The 16,017-nt window shown below is 45.1% G+C and overlaps 1 long non-coding RNA gene across 1 annotated transcript in view; it reads right to left on the bottom strand.

The window, feature by feature from the left end:
• The window catches only part of LOC113263414 (uncharacterized), a 73,427-nt gene extending 71,178 nt beyond the window's left edge, over window positions 1-2,249 (bottom strand). Inside the window, exon 1 of the long non-coding RNA XR_007188444.2 lies at window positions 2,158-2,249. This is a non-coding gene — a long non-coding RNA (uncharacterized LOC113263414). The remainder of the gene's footprint in view (window positions 1-2,157) is intronic.
• Window positions 2,250-16,017: the final 13,768 nt, after the last annotated feature.

Raw genomic sequence — 16,017 nt, 5'->3', positions numbered from 1 at the left:
TTCCTTCATGAAAATGCTATTATTACAGGACTGCAGGCTGACAGTCCCACCAACAATAGGCCTCTATTATTTGTGGGGAAATGGTACTCTGGAGAGGGATTTGCATTAGGTTCTCTTAAATGAGCCAAGCATGGCTGATAGTCAAAGGCCTGAGCATAAACTGTAACTTCAGCCAGACTCCCAGACATTCCAGGGGCCCCTGCCTATGGCCAGGACTTCACTTCGAATGTAAGAGGACCCCCAAAACAAAACAGAAACCCCAGTGGGCTAAATCCTGACTTTACATCTGTGGCTCCAAGTGTTCTCTTTCCTTCATTCTTTTGTTGAGCCCTTCTTAGAGGTCTGCCGCTGTTGAGGGAACAGCCTGTGAGGCCAGCTCAGCCCTCAAGAAGGAAAGGAAATAGCAGGTATTAAGTACCCAAAATGTTCCACTGTTCTAAAGCTTGCACACTCCATTCCCATGTCCATAGGATTAGGGATGGAAAGTGAACAAGAAAGTGAGTTGAGTTGGGTGTGCAATAGGGTGTGGTGGAGACTGTAGTGCACACCGTCTAAAGAAAGCGGCCGCTACTTTGTGGGGCACCTGGGTGGCTCAGTTAGTTAGGCATCTGCCTTCAGCTCAGGTCATGATCCCAGGGTCCCAGGATCCAGCCCTGCAGCCTGCTCTCTGCTCAGCAGGGAGTCTGCTTCTCCCTCTCCCTCTGCCCTTACCCTTCCCCTGCTCATACTCTCTCTCTCAAATAAAAAAAAATCTTAAAAAAAGAGAGAGAGAAGGCAGCCACTGCTTCATTTTAAATCACTGTTTCGTGCCATAAAACTGGTTCAGTGTAGCCAAATCTTCATCTTCTCAGGGAAGCTGGAAACATGGAATTCCAAGTGAAATCACTCCACTTTTAAATGGTGGTAGAGAATTCCATTTTTAGAAAAAATGTGGTGGCAAACACTATACATTCCAAACTACAAGTGTGGTTGGGCTGGACCCCCAGCCCCACCCCCAGGGTAAATCTGCTACCTCTGCTTGCTACATCTGTCCCTCTGCTCCCTTCCGGAACACCCTTTAGCCAGGGCCCCCATGGGAACTTGTTAGTGCGCTTCTGCTGCACTGAGGACAGTCCTAGACATATCCGTCCCACCAATGGACTGTAAGGCACTGCGTCTTTTTTTTTTTTTTAAGATTTTATTTATTTGGGATAGATAGAGGGAGAGGGAGAAGCAGGCTCCCCATAGAGCTGGGAGCCGGACTCGGGACTCCAACCTGGAAATCCGGGATCATGACCTGAGCCAAAGGCAGCTGCTTAACTGTCTGAGCCACCCAGGCCCCATGTAAGGGACTGTGTCTTGTCTCGGAAGCCACAGTACTAATTTGTGCCTGGCACATTGGCCTTGAGTGAACGAGTGAATCCGCATTTCATTGACTCCTCACCACAGCCCATGATGCCAGTGTTTTTCATCCCCACCACACACAGGAGGAAACGAGCCTCAGACAGGGTGAGGGACTTGTCCCGAACCCCTAATCCCTGCCCACGCCTACAGCCGGGGAACCCCAAGCCTGAACTTTTGGGGCTGCACGGGCACTGCTTCCTGTCATTTTTCTCTTCACTTGCAAACACTTTGTACCCACTGAAAGCCATAGTCCTGGCTTAAGATTGGAACCAACAGCACGTTAAAATCACGGGGAGAAGTCCTCCACTTTTCATCTCAATGTGTCACCAAACCACTCACTGAGTTATTTACTGCTGTGGACTGTGACCCCTGCTAGGTCAAGGCTCAGCAAATCAATAATTTTAAGATGCCTATTAAATATCCAACAGATGGTGCGTGTTAACTGGAGTCACCCTCCCCCCATCACTTAGGAGTTTTCAAACAACACAGAACATCTCCTTCTCTGCCTCAGGCCTTTTAATTATTGTAAAGGAAATATCACCAAAACATCGCACTCCTTCATGGAAAAAAACAAAACAAAACAAAAAACAGAACAGCTTGCGAAAATTTCTCCTGAAGACACATGCACACACCCAAACGCCCGCCTTCCTGGGAGAGATACACTTGAGCCCCAGGGGAAAGTGGCTGTGGCCCGCTCCGCTCACTGGGCGGGGGGGGGGGGGGGGGGGGGGGGGGGGGGGGGGCGGGTAGGAACGGGGGAGGGGGCTTGCTCACCTTCCCTTGAGCACGAACGCTCGCCGGCTCCGGGAAACTGACCCGCCGGCTTCAGTTCTAGCCTGGGCATCAGCGGGAACCCCACCACCACCTCCTCCGGGCACCCCCAAACCTGCAAAGGCAGGGAGTCCCTCACACCCCTGAGCGAACTCCCCGGGCGCGAAGGGCTGCCTGCTGCGCGGGCCCCTGTCTGCCCCAATCCAAGTGCCTGGCCTGCCACCTTGTGGACACTGCGGGGACAGCACGCCGGTGGGCGGGCTCCAAATGCCCTCCGCCGGCGGATTATCACTCTCCACGAGGGCTGCAAGGGATGGGAAGACAGCAGCGGCAGACTAATTCGACAAAATTAAAGAGAACCCACGAGGAGGATCTGCGGGTCATTTTTTCCTCCATATGATTAGAGCTTTATACCAGGGACGGTGCACGCACCACAGCCGCATCTTTAATGACTGCGTGGCCCAGTAGTTACTAAAGTGTGGTGTGGGAGACAGAATCTTCCAGGGAGATTTTTAAAATGTAAATACCCCGCCCACTCCATTATATTATGACTAACATAATATAATAAAAAAAACATTAAAGTAAAAGTAAATAAATAAAATGTAAATACCCCACCCACTCCAATCTATTCATCCAAAATCTAGGTCAAGCATCATTTATTTATTTTTATTGTGATAAAAATCACATCCCATAAAATTTACCACCTTAACTAATTTTTTTAAAACATCCAGTGAAGTATAGTGCATACTGATACCCCTCGGGGCGGCCGGGAATGAAAGTATCCTTTCTATCAACTGCACCAGCCCCATGAGTGGGGGAGGGGACACGCAGCCTGCATTCTGTTTCCCTTGCCAGGTGTCCTGACTCAGGACTCTGTGGCCTGCAGGAAAACCCACTTTGCCTAGGTAAATCTAGACGTGGGGATGTTTCCTAATTCCCACAAAGATCCCATGTATTCTAGTTCTAACCCTGAAAACCAGGGACCAATGGGGACATGTGTGAGGGCCACCAGGAACCACTTGTACCAACTGGAAGACACTGGGAAATCTGACGTGACATTCTTCCTGCGTTAAAGTAAGGATTGTTGAGAGATTTCTGTTTTGCTGACAAGAACTGAGACCATACAAAGCCCCACAGGCCAAGGTGACCTAGGGAAATACGTTCACACACGGGAAGTTTGGAACACAGCTGTTCCTACTCTGCTGTTCTCCAGGAATTAGGCAAGCTCAGTGGCTCCATTAACAACCCCAATCGCTGTCCTTCTCCAGGCGACACAAGAATTATGGTCTTCGAGGGAGATGAGTTGACAGCACCCCTTCCAGAAAATCATGTCTTGGAAAGTTTATCTCACGTCTACGAAATCATTCCAAAGCCTGAACTAGGTGAGCAAGGATTTCTTAGTGTTTATAGTGCGTGCTCAAGGCTCAGGCAGGTTGTGGGATGAGACAGGAGCCACCGTAACCATTTTTAAGTGTACGGTTTAGCAGAGTGAAGTATATTCACTACTTTAGATACCTCGTATACGTACAACCACGCAGTGTTTGTCTGCCTGGGTCTGGCTTCCGTCACTTAGCATCGTGCGCTCCAGGTTGGTCCATGTTGCAGCATGTGACAGCACTTCTTCCTTCTCGGAGCCTGACTTATATTCCACCGTGGGTAGATGCCTCAGTTTGTTCACCCATTCACCTGTCAGTGGACGGTTGGGCTACTTCTACCTTTTGGCTACTGCGAATAATGCTGCTACGAATACGGGCGTGCAAACATCTCTTCAAGACCCTGCTTTCAATTCTTTTGGGTAAACACCCAGAAGTGGGGTTGCTGAATCATACGGTAGTTCTATTTGGCACCTTTAGTTTTCACAGGCCCCGTGGGTGACTGGGATACACAGGAGAACTACTGATGAGGTCCCGATGCTTCGCTGCATGGGGTGAGACACCAGGACCAGGGGGTGGGGTGGATGGGAGGATGCCATTGACCATCCTCCCTTACCGAAAGAGTTCTGTGTTGTTCCAGTTACTTGCCCTGGCGATAGCCTGGAAGAAAGAGACTATAAATGGGCAAATAAAGTAATTTCAAACAGTGATTAGTGCTACAAAGAAAACAAACCGGATTCGGTGACAGAGTGACTCAGAGTGGTGGAGGGTCCTCTAAAAATGACTCCAGCACTTCATGTAGCACCGACTGTGCCCCAGGCAATGTCTTAAGGGCTTCCTTTATATTAACTTCTATCAAGGGCACAACAACTTTATAAGGATATCACCATCCCCATTTGCAGCTGGGCAGAAGATGTCGAGCAGTTCAGTGTTTGCTGAATCTGGCACAGCCAGCACATGATAGAGCCAAGAATGGAAGCCAGGCAGGAGGGCTCTGGGGTCCCAGAGGGCAGGTGACATCTGAGCTGAGACCTGAATGGCAAGGAGGAGTCAGCCAAGCACAGTCCTGGGACAGAGCATTCCCAGGGAGCAAATGCGAAGGGGCAAGAACCTGCTTCCAGTACTTTTGAAAGAACACCAAAGTGACTGAAGCAGCAGGTAGAATCAGAGGGGAAAAGGAGAGCACATGGGAAGGCAGGGTCAGATCATAAAAGATCTCATAGCCAGAATGAGGAGGTTGGATTTTATTTGACTGACTCTGGGAAGCCACTGGAGAATTTTAAGCATGGGAGAGACTTCAGCTTTTGCTTTCCTCCTGACAGCTTTCCACAGTGATATGTATTAAATGTGGTTGCGACAAGAAACCAAAGTCTGGTGGGGGTCTTAAGAGTCCAAGTTTCTGAGTTTCTTCATTCTCGGCTATATTTCACTAATATTCTATGCATGGTTAGAATCTCTGAGGCTAGAGTTTCACATCCGTGAACACCTTCACACTGAGGCCAGCTCTCCTCAGCAACCATTACTTAACTGATGACCTCCGTCCACCTTAACTGCAAACTGTAATTTGCTTTTACCTCACGGCCCTATCATCACACCCCACGGCTCAGGGAACAGCACTTGATCTTTTTAGAGTTCTGATTTCCCACCACGGGGTGGGGGGTGGGCAGGATGACTTGCCCCCACTTAGGGAGATCTGCAAAGACCTGTAATTGCTGCAGGTGGGTTAATGAGTGTGAATTAGAAACTGCAACCCGATTAAGGAAAGAACAGGCAGCCAAGGAAATGGATGTGTTAGTGTTTTTACCATGGAACAGCTCTTACAGCTACATAAACTGGAGATTAAAAGAGCTCCTTTGTGCTTTGACAGGAAGCATTTGGCCTCCTCAGAGGCAGGGCTATTATTGTAAGCCTGTGTCCCCCAGGAGGGCACACCTGTCAGGAACTGCTCATCCCCAAGGTTTTCATGGCATCACCATCTTTGTCTTTTATCTTAACCAACTCACCTCATCCCAGGAAAGTCTAAATCCTCTGCACTTCCCAGGAGCACTCTGACTGCCCTGTAGGGACTGGCCTCTGTCCCCCACTGGATACAATCCTGCGGGACAAGAAACCCAGGTGCCTAGCCCCCAATAATGGGAGCTGGATGGGTCCCTGGAGGTTCCCTCCACTCTGCTCTTCCTCTCACCAACTCAGTACAGGGTGGTCATGTGACCTTCGCCCGGGACAGTCATGTCACCTTGGCTCAGCCAATCAAATACTTGCTTCCCTCAGATGCTGAAGCTTGGTTGAGGGACACAAGATCTGGCAAGGACTTGGGGTTCACTGACAAGATCCATGAGCAAAACCTGTTACCAAGGTCTTCCAGAGCCATTTGGTGCCCACGTGCTCCAGCCCAGTTCTTCAGCTCTCACTTCACTCTTGGGAGCAACCCCATAAGCTTCCTAAAACATGATTAGTCCTTTTATACTAGTATTAGCCAACGTTTGTGTTACTTGTAACTTAAAAAACCCGACGAGATACAATGAGCACTCAGAGATTACAATTAGGGATCAATAAGCACCTAATATCTTCAAGGAGGCACGTGCCTCTGCTATCCCAAAATACAATGGCCCAAGAGGGGGAGGGGGAGGCAGTTATTCTCTCTCACAATGAGGAGATCCAGAGGTAGGGACTCCAGGGCTGGTAGGGTGGCTCCGTGATGTTCACAGCGGTCCAGGCTCCCGCTCTGCTTCTGCTCTACCTTTAACTCACGCTTCCATGGATGAGGTGTCCTTAGGATCACACATCATCCCGGTGGCTCTAGTCATCCCAACCATGTCCCAGGTAGGACAGAGGGACAGGGAAAAGGGAAGGGTCTCCCAACAGCAAGTGAGTGTTCTTAAAAAAAAACTGCTGGAAGTTACTTCTACCCACACCTCATTGACCGCCCCAACCTCCAGGAAAGATAGCAAATGAAGTTTTTTTTTTTTTTAAGTGGGGCAGAGAAAGACAATTATCATATGGTTTCACTCATTTGTGGAACATAAGAAGTAGGAAGATCGGTAGGAGAAGAAAGGGAAGAAGAAAGCGAGGGTAAACAGAAGGGGAAATGAACCATGAGAGACTGTGGACTCTAGGAAACAAACTGAGGGCTTCAGAGGGGAGGGAGTGAGGGATTGGGATAGGCTGGTGATGGGTAGTAAGGAGGGCACGTATTGCATGGTGCACTGGGTGTTATACGCAAGTAATGAATCATGGAACTTTACATCAGAAACCAGGGATGTACTGTGTGGTGACTAACATAATATAATAAAAAATTATTATAAAAAAATAAAAAATAAAGTGGGGCAAATTGCCCATTCAAATATACAGAAGCCCTATCCCACAAAAGGTGAGAACGGATACTGTGTAGGCAACCAGCAATCTCTCTCAACATGGCTTTCTTAAAAATTGCTGAAGCCAGGGGCTCCTGGGTGGCTCGGTTGGTGAAGCGTCTGCCTTCAGCTCAGGTCATGATCTCTGGGTCCTGGGATCGAGCCCTACATCGGGCTCCCTGCTCAGTGGGAAGCCTGCTTCTCCCTCTGCCACTCTCTCTTTTTCTCTCTCAAATAAATAAATCTATAAAAAATCTTTTTTAAAAAAATTGCTGACGCTTCAGAAGGATATTCTCACTCATCTTTTCTCAACCTTTCTTGGTGAAGCCAGTCTGAAAATATCCCCTAAACTCTGATTATGAGGAAAAGGACAGGGACTGCCCATTTGCGTAGACCTGACTTGGAATCATGGTTCCAGCACATCTTTATGGAATGATTTTGAACCAGATACTTGATTCTTCAGAAACTTAATGGTCTAAAATGTAAAATCTGCCTCAATCAACACGGACTGACTGAGGTAACAACCCACAGTCCCATCGACTTCAAAGATGATATGGAACTAACATTTCCAATTGCACTGCAAAGAACACAAAAAGAAAAAAAGATACAATGGTCATAAAACGAACAGGACTTTTAATAGTTCTCAGTCTTGGCCCCAGAAAGAGTTTGAATCAGACCTTAAGCTTAGGCAGGAATCCGTCTGCCTGGATTTACTTAGAAACTAGAGAGGAAAAAATACTAGGATCCAAAGCCAGGGGTGAACTCACCTGAGGCAGCTGGGCAGGAAGGGAGAAATTGCAACCTTAGGGCAAAAACAGACCTTTGTTCCTGGTGGAAGAAAATTCTCCATGCATCTCTTGGGTTTCTGCACATGTTGCAAGGGGAGACACTGACTGCTTTTTTCCCAGATTATTTTCTCCAGGATATTTATACAGAGAACAGTCTCAGAAGACAGAGATAGGAGAAAAAAAAGAAGGAGGAGGAGGAGGAGAAAAAGAATACAGCAATAGTATGTCTCTGCAGAACAAAGGGTAAGTTGGCTTGCCCATAGATAATGTCTCCCTCCAGAGCTACGGGCGAGCAGGCTTGTCTCCCACTATAAAAGATTCAGGCTCCCTAAACTCAGGGTGCTTCTCCTGTAACAAAATTCCCTGCATTTGTGGGTGTCACCTGGGCCTCTCCATATCACCCGGTGGGAATGGGGTTCAGGAAACTGGCACAACCATGATACTCAGGCTACCGTTATTGTGTGAAGCAACAAACTCCTTTGTCTCTGAACCAGGAGTCCACCAGCATCCATAAAACCGCCGCAGGCTAGTAAGCAAGTCGGGTAAAATCCCAGACCCTTCACCCTTGATATCTTTTTCCCCTTTGTTGCCACCTTCCCCCGCGACATCTCCAGCCTACCTCCTGAATGTAAACGCTGGGTCCTTAGCTCCCAATCATCCCCCAGAAAACAGAAATATTTTTAACACTTCCAACTAAGTCATGGAAATCTCAAAATAATGCTCTGCACATTTTTAAGAACTTTCTAGTTGTGGAACAAATCCCTCCAGGCACTTAGTTCCCTGCTAGGGCCAAACCCTTGGCATGACATGGTCCAATCACACTTGCCCCTGGCGATGGATGTTTCTCATGAGGACCACATAAGGCACAAAAATGAGATTGTGTGTCAAACCCAGTGCTGCCCAGAAGCTACCCCAGCACCATGGAGGATGTACATTTATCTCCAAGTTCCATCTTCTGACATTATCAGGCTGAGCTGCTGATGGCTGATTTTTTTTTTTTCAAGAATTGGAAACTTAAGGGAATGGGCCTATAAATAACAGGCTAAGCTGACAGTGGATGAAACGGTCCATGCTGTTTGACTTTTCAATATTAAAAACCTTCAGTCACCCGAAATACACACAAAGAATGATCAGATAAGAAATAATCTACTCCTGGTCAAGCCCGGTGATCTGTTGTCATCTGCCGGGGTCATAGCAGAAATCAAACACTGAACAGTAATAAAAAAGATAGCAATCAACTCTGCCAATTCCATTCATTTCCGACCCATCTGCACCCGGGTACATCGGAAATTCAGCCCACAGAGAGCAAGAGTGCGCACGCTTCAGCCGTCAATCCCCAGCCGACCTTTCTTTCCCTTCTGGGAGAAGTCTGGAGCGAAAGCCAGCTTTCTCAAATTCCATTCTCCTCGGAGATATCATAAAAAAGGTTCTCTATTTCCATGAGCACAACCGCACTGGCCTGCTTTTCCTACGAGAAGGGCTTTGCTGTCGCATCGCTGGATGCTAGAGCTGAGCAGGACTTTGGAAACCGCCTTGCTCAAACTTGGATTTTTCATATGAAGAAGTAGGCTCAGAGCGGGGACAGTGATCACCAAACACTTATCAGACATACGGTTCACAAGTATTTTTTCCCATTCCATAGGGTTGTCTTCTCACTGTACTGTTGTTCCCTTTGCTGTGCCCAAGCTTTTTGGTTTGACAGTCCTGCCTGTTCATTTTTTATTTTGTTGCTTGTGCTTTAGGTGTCATATCTAAAAAATCATTGCCAAGATCCAGGTCAAGGAGGGTTGTTTTTTTCCTGTTTTCTTCTATAAGTTTCATGATTTCAGGTCTTACGAGTAAGTCTTTAATCAGACCATTAACACCTCATTGAGATTGGGCCAAGGCTGTGTGGGGAAGGAGTGGTTTTCACAAAATGCCTGTTGAGGAACCTCCTGAGTTGCTTCCTTCGGAGAGCAAGACTTTCTATTATGTTTGGGAAACTTCTGGTGTGCAATAATCTATTCTGCCTGAACCAGCTCTTCGATTAATCTCTTGGCTTTTTAGGTGAGGTAAACCCCAAGCATGTTCCTCTCTCTCAGCTGTGCAGGGACACATGGAAGGACAAGAAGGCACTCTTCTGATGTCTCCCTTCTGTCCATCCCCAAGCCATGTTCCAGTTTGGGTCAAGAGAGGGCATAAGCAGGTGCCACTTGAACCATTTGTTCACGTTGTACTGTACACTCATTTTTCTTTCCTTTTTTTTTTTAAAGATTTTATTTATTTATTTGACAGAGATAGAGACAGCCAGCGAGAGAGGGAACACAAGCAGGGGGAGTAGGAGAGGAAGAAGCAGGCTCACAGCAGAGGAGCCTGATGTGGGGCTCGATCCCATAAGGCTGGGATCACGCCCTGAGCCGAAGGCAGACGCCCAACCGCTGTGCCACCCAGGCGCCCCTGTACACTCATTTTTCAATTAAAATTTTTTTTCTCAGATGTAAAAATCAGATTTCACTTTCCCATCCCAAAATTCCAATTTCAGGTTTTTCTTGAAAAATCAAAATTAAAACCACAATGTCACATGGCAATGCCAAGGAGTGGCTGTGCTCTTTAGATGGTGACAGGAGCTCTCTGGTTTGCCATCATCCCCACTCCACTCATGACACTTCCTGCCTTTTCCTCATGGGAAATTGGATTTGTGACCTCTAGAATGAGATTTATTGTGGTAGTTTGCTCATTTCACCAAAAACATTAACTGATTGACTATGATGGTTAGCTAAACTTAGAAAAATCCCTGACAGCATGGAGTTTATATTCTGGTGTGGGATGACAGACAATAAACAAATAATTATAGAATATGTTGGAAGATAATTGTTCAATGAAGAAAACACAACAAAGAAGGAGATACCAAGTGTGGGTGGGTACAATTTAAAAATGGGATAGGCAGGGAAAGGTTCACCAAGACACTTAAGTTAAAACTTATAGAAGATGCAGGAATATGCCATGCAAATATGGCTTGGGAACAGCATTATGTGCAAAAAGAATGGCAAGTGCAAAGGCCCTGAGGCAGTGGGGTGTTGTAGAAAGAGCCATGGCTGGGGACCCAGACACTTCTGTATGTTCCAGGGAGCACAGGGGTTAAGTGCACCCCAGCTTGGAGGCAACTAGAAACCTCTCCAAGGGGTCCACAACCATGGATAATGTTAAGGAAATCAAATCCTGGATTTCCCACTCCCATCTCCACTCTTTCTAACACGGAACTCCTGTGGCCCTTTCTATAATAGAGGCTTCCTGGCAGTCTGTTGGTCGTCTCTGCCACCTCCCTGCTACCGCCACCCATGGCTCTCTATGAACACCAGCCCTTCCACCCGGCCTGACTCCTCCCACAGGACTTGGCCCAGGCGTTCCTGAGCAGGACCGAACCAAAGGCAAAGTAGGAGATGTGAGTGCAAGGCACCCGGCAGGGCCACTCGTTCCCCCCCAGTGTTAGGCATGTTCTGTTAAGGACCAACAGTAGCATTAAAGACAAGGTATTTTGGCCACGTTAGGAAGTTCTGAATTCAACTATTCAGAACCCCTACTTAGCGTCCTCTCCTCTTCTGTCCCCCACTTGCATCAAAGAAAGCAGTGCTCCTGAGACCTGGAGCAAAGCCGAGAATCTGGCACAGGCCTTACGTCACCAGGCAGCAAACTCCTAGCAAGCCTTCAGATCCCGCTTCTCTTTCTTGGAATTAAAACCAGAAGTGAGAGCATGATCACAGAGATGTCTACCAGAACTGGAAAGTGAAGTCTGATGTTTTCTGACAGGAAGCAAATAGATTTGGCTGATGGCCTTGACCATGGTGGACCTTTTCCATAAATTAAATTTATGGTTCCACATAAATACATTCAAAGCTTTTGCATTTGATATAAAATATTGCATTGGTGAAGTTGTGTTGTGTTGACCAATGTTTTATTTTCTCAATCATTTACAAATATATCAGGTTAAAGATTATACCTTTCATTGAAAAAATAAGTATAAGTATAATTTGATCGGGATTAATAAATACTTTTCACTCTAATTCCAAGAAATCAGGAGAGTGAATAAGTCTAACTGGATAAGAAATCTCTTGCAGGGGCACCTGGGTGGCTCAGTCATTAAGCATCTGCCTTTGGCTCAGGGCGTGATCCCGGGGTTCTGGGATCAAGCCCCACGTCAGGCTCTTCCGCTGGGAGCCTGCTTCTTCCTCTCCCACTCCCCCTGCTTGTGTTCCCTCTCTTGCTGGCTGTCTCTCTCTCTCTGTCAAATAAAGAAAATCTTTTAAAAAAAAAATCTTTTGCAATTCAGGCTGTCTCCAATTCTTTGCTTTTAATAAAATTGAAAGGAAACTTAACTGCATTGTTAAATGATATATCATTACTAAAATCATTGAATAAATGTTGTGCTATATCACTATTTGTTGTTATATACGCACAAAAAATTCAAACTGATATAATTAATCTTCCATAACATATGAATTATTTAATTTACAACTATAAAAAATGGGAAGAGAACTGATGCTTCCCTGTCTCTTTCTGGCAATAAGTTATAGTCAACCAGGAATACATTAACTATTTGTTAAAGACCCCATTACATCATTTAGCAGATATGTTTCAGATTTTTTTTACATTTTATGACTAATGTTGAAATTGTGATGTTGCCATGATATTATGGTCAGTAGCATACTAATGGTGTATTTGTGTATTGCTAATAATTATAATGATTACTTAATCAGGAAGATTTTGTTAATACTTAGGGCTTTATTATCACAGGCTATAAAGGAAGAATTCAGTTTTAGCCAGTGAAATTTTGGTTTTACGAGAACACGCTGGAACACTCAATAAAAAACTTTGAGGCATAAAAAATTTACATTACGGTAAGACTTTGTGGAGTCAGCAGAATAGAAACTCAAAGAAAGAAAGTAAAGATGCAACATGTTCAAATGCTACAGGAGAGCGTGTTTATGTGTTCTCAAACAGACAATAACGGGTATAGAAGTTCCACGGTATTTAGAGTCCATTGGATAAATTCATAAGAATAATATAAGTGATCTATTTTTAAATGTCAATATTCACAATATATCAGAAGTTACATACGTTGCATTATACTAATTTCCTGAGGTGTGATAATGGTATTTATTGTCTTATGACAGAAGAATGTTCATATTTGAGGAGATGTACTGGTTGTCATGAAATTCTCCGTATTCATAGATCAACTGGGCTATTATTAATTTAATGCTTTTATTTCAATTGGCTCATTTTCTTTTACTTCAGTTAGTTAATTTTGAAAGAAAACATTATGTCATTAGCACAAAGAGAAAATCGGCATTACTTGTTATAAAAAGAAGATAAACATCAATAGATAAAATGAAAATAGCGTGACATTTTGACTTTCTGGCAAGATTCTGTCACTTACACTATGAGTCTGAGCCTCAAACCTACTGTCTCTTATTTCAAAAAGGGCAGGGTCGTCCGGGAGAAAACAGTTTAGGGAGTGGTAGAAACATTAAAACCAAACTGACTTCATTTTTTTCTCTCAGGTGAGGCTGAAAATACAATTAAAATGGAGTGATGAGAAGGAACTCTTGCCATTTTGTGACAACATGGATGGACCAAGAGGGTATTATTCTAAGTGAACTAAGTCAGACAGAAGAAGACAAACACCATATGGTTTTACTTATATGTGGAACCTAAAAACCAAAGCAAATGAACAAACAAAGGAGCAAACAAAACCAAAAAAGACTCACAGATGCAGAGAACAAATTGGTGGCTGCCAGAGGGTGAGGGGTAGGGGGATGGGTGAAGCAGGTGAAGGGGACTAAGAGGTACAAATTTCCAGGTATGAAGTAAGTTACAGGGATAGAAAGTACAGCATTGGGAATAGAGTCAATAATAGAGTAATGACTTTGTGTGGTGACAGATGGGAAGCACACTAACTTTGATGAGCATTTTGTAACGTATATAAATGTCAAATCACTATGTTGTACAACTGCAACTAATATAATACTGTATGTCAACTATACTTCAATTAAAGAAAAAAGCTTAAAAAAATTTTAATGGAGTGCTTTCCATGCTACAGGGACAAGGTACAGACTGTTAGAAGAACGCACAGGGGGCTGGAGGTCGCAAACAGGCAAAGAGGGGACGTCGAAACAAAGGTCTACGGATGAAAGAACACAAAGCATATCTGAAGGTTCGGTATGACTTGGGTTGACTGAACCTCCCAGTTTTCATGAGAGAGTTCTTGTTTTCCCGGGGTAATAACTGACGGCATCCTCTTTCCTCCCAAGTATATACCATCTGGACAGTCAACCAGAGGTCTCCCCACATATGACGAAAATGTTGGAAGTATGGTGAGAAAAGGCTAGAAATGAGGCTGAAGAGGTGGGCAGAGCCCAGCTGAATCCCGAGGGCAACAGGGAACCGCGAAAGCACTCAGGCAGTGGAGTGCCCTGGTGAGACTGCGTGCAGCGACGGCTAACTGCGCCCAATGAACTGGAGGCCGGAAGACCCGATGGAGGTGAGGAGGGCAGAGGCAGTGGGAAAGAGGAGAGATGACCACAGAAACTGGTCTCCACTGCAGCGCTACACCCCATGCCACATGCCCAACCAGGCAAAGCAGATTCACATCTGGACGTGGGGCTTATGCACTGGTCCTCCAGGAACGCCCCCCCATATACGAGACAGAACTCTACCCTCCTGCATCTTCATAATCGCAACTGCAACATCAACTATTACAACTAAACCTTAAGGAGCATGTAATTTACACTTTGAAAACATTATCTAATTTATTCTTTAAAAGCAATCCTATGCCATACACAAATATCCGCATCTAATCAGTGAGGAATGTAAAGATCAGAGAGGTTAAGTTACTTGCTCCAGGTCACACAGCTATTGGGTGGCAGAGCCAGAATGTAAGCCCACATTTGCCTGACCCTGCTGGGACACCTCTACTTCCTACAAGGCTTGCTAACCAGGAGCATTTTACTCAAAATGGCTCAAGACCTCATGATGTTGAAACAGGGCAGAGTGTGCAACTCTCTAAATCTCTGCGGGAGAGAAAATGGTATAGGGGCTTAATCCTGGCCTGGAGTCAGAAGAATCCAGTTCGGGTCCTGACCTTGGCTGACTCAATTCACATAACCACCCTGGAATCTGTTTCCTCAGGCATAAAAGTGGGGGAGGTGTTGAATTGATCATGTATCCCCATCAATAAAATAGGTATGAATACATACTGCCAATATATATGCTTTTATTTATCCTCTCATTTATAAGGCAGAAATGTGCATCTTAATGAAGAAATACTGCACACATTATGAAAAGACATAAAAGTAAAATATTTAAAAGGATGAGAGAAAGATGAAGTAAGGAATATTAAATGTCCTATTGATCATAATAACTTGATACTATCATTAGCTAATACCTCAAGGCAAATATGAATTGGGGTAAGATTGATTTATCATAATTATAGTAGATGGTAATCTATAGACCAAATATCTAATATTTCAAGACATTTTTAGCCGACTTCTTACAGGTTAAATGGAACGGTCTTCGTTTTTCCCTCACGATGGCGGTTGATGGAGGGGGCAGTGCTGCCCTCTCCCTGTAGTCCCCTGCATTGCATCAGAGGTGTTATCTTCAAATGGTGGTGTCCTTGTGGAGTGTCCATTTGGTGAGGGATAGTTTCATTTAAACAAGGAAATAGAATTCATAAATCTACCTATGTGGGCACATGTATTTGTTTCCTGTAGCTGCCATGACAAAGTACCACCAACTGGATGGCTTAAAACAACAGAAATTTATTCTCTCACAGTTCCGGAGGCTGGAAATATGAAATCAAGGTGTCAGTGGTGCCACACTCCCTCTGAAACCTGTAGGGGAGAATCTTTCCCTAGATCTTCTAGCTGCTGGTGTTTGCCGGCAATCCTGGCATTCCTTGGCTTGCAAATGCTTCATTCCAATATATGCCCCTGCCATCACGTGGCTGTCTTTTCTCCAAATGTCTCTCTCTCTCTGTGTCTCTTCTCTTCTTATGGGGATGGCAGCCATATTGGATTGAGAGCCCATGCTAATTCAGTACAACCTCACCTAATGTAACTAATGGCATCTACAATGACCCTATTTCAGAATAAATCACCTTCTGAGGTACTAGGGGATTAGGAGCTCAACAAATCTTCTTGTGGGACCTAATTTAACCTTTAACAGCAGACATAAATATGCTGAAAGGAAATAAAACAGGGAAGCCAGCTTCGCCCATGCGATAGCCTCTATACCTTTGTCTCAGACACGGTATATTCTATACAAGAACCATGACCTTCTGGTGCCTAGAACAAGTAAGAATGCCATGTCAAG

Source organism: Ursus arctos, unplaced genomic scaffold, assembly GCF_023065955.2.
Source record: "Ursus arctos isolate Adak ecotype North America unplaced genomic scaffold, UrsArc2.0 scaffold_1, whole genome shotgun sequence".
Taxonomy (NCBI): Eukaryota; Metazoa; Chordata; class Mammalia; order Carnivora; family Ursidae; genus Ursus; species Ursus arctos.
The sequence above is the reverse complement of the archived record's forward strand: the minus strand, read 5'-3'. Positions and strand labels throughout refer to the sequence as shown.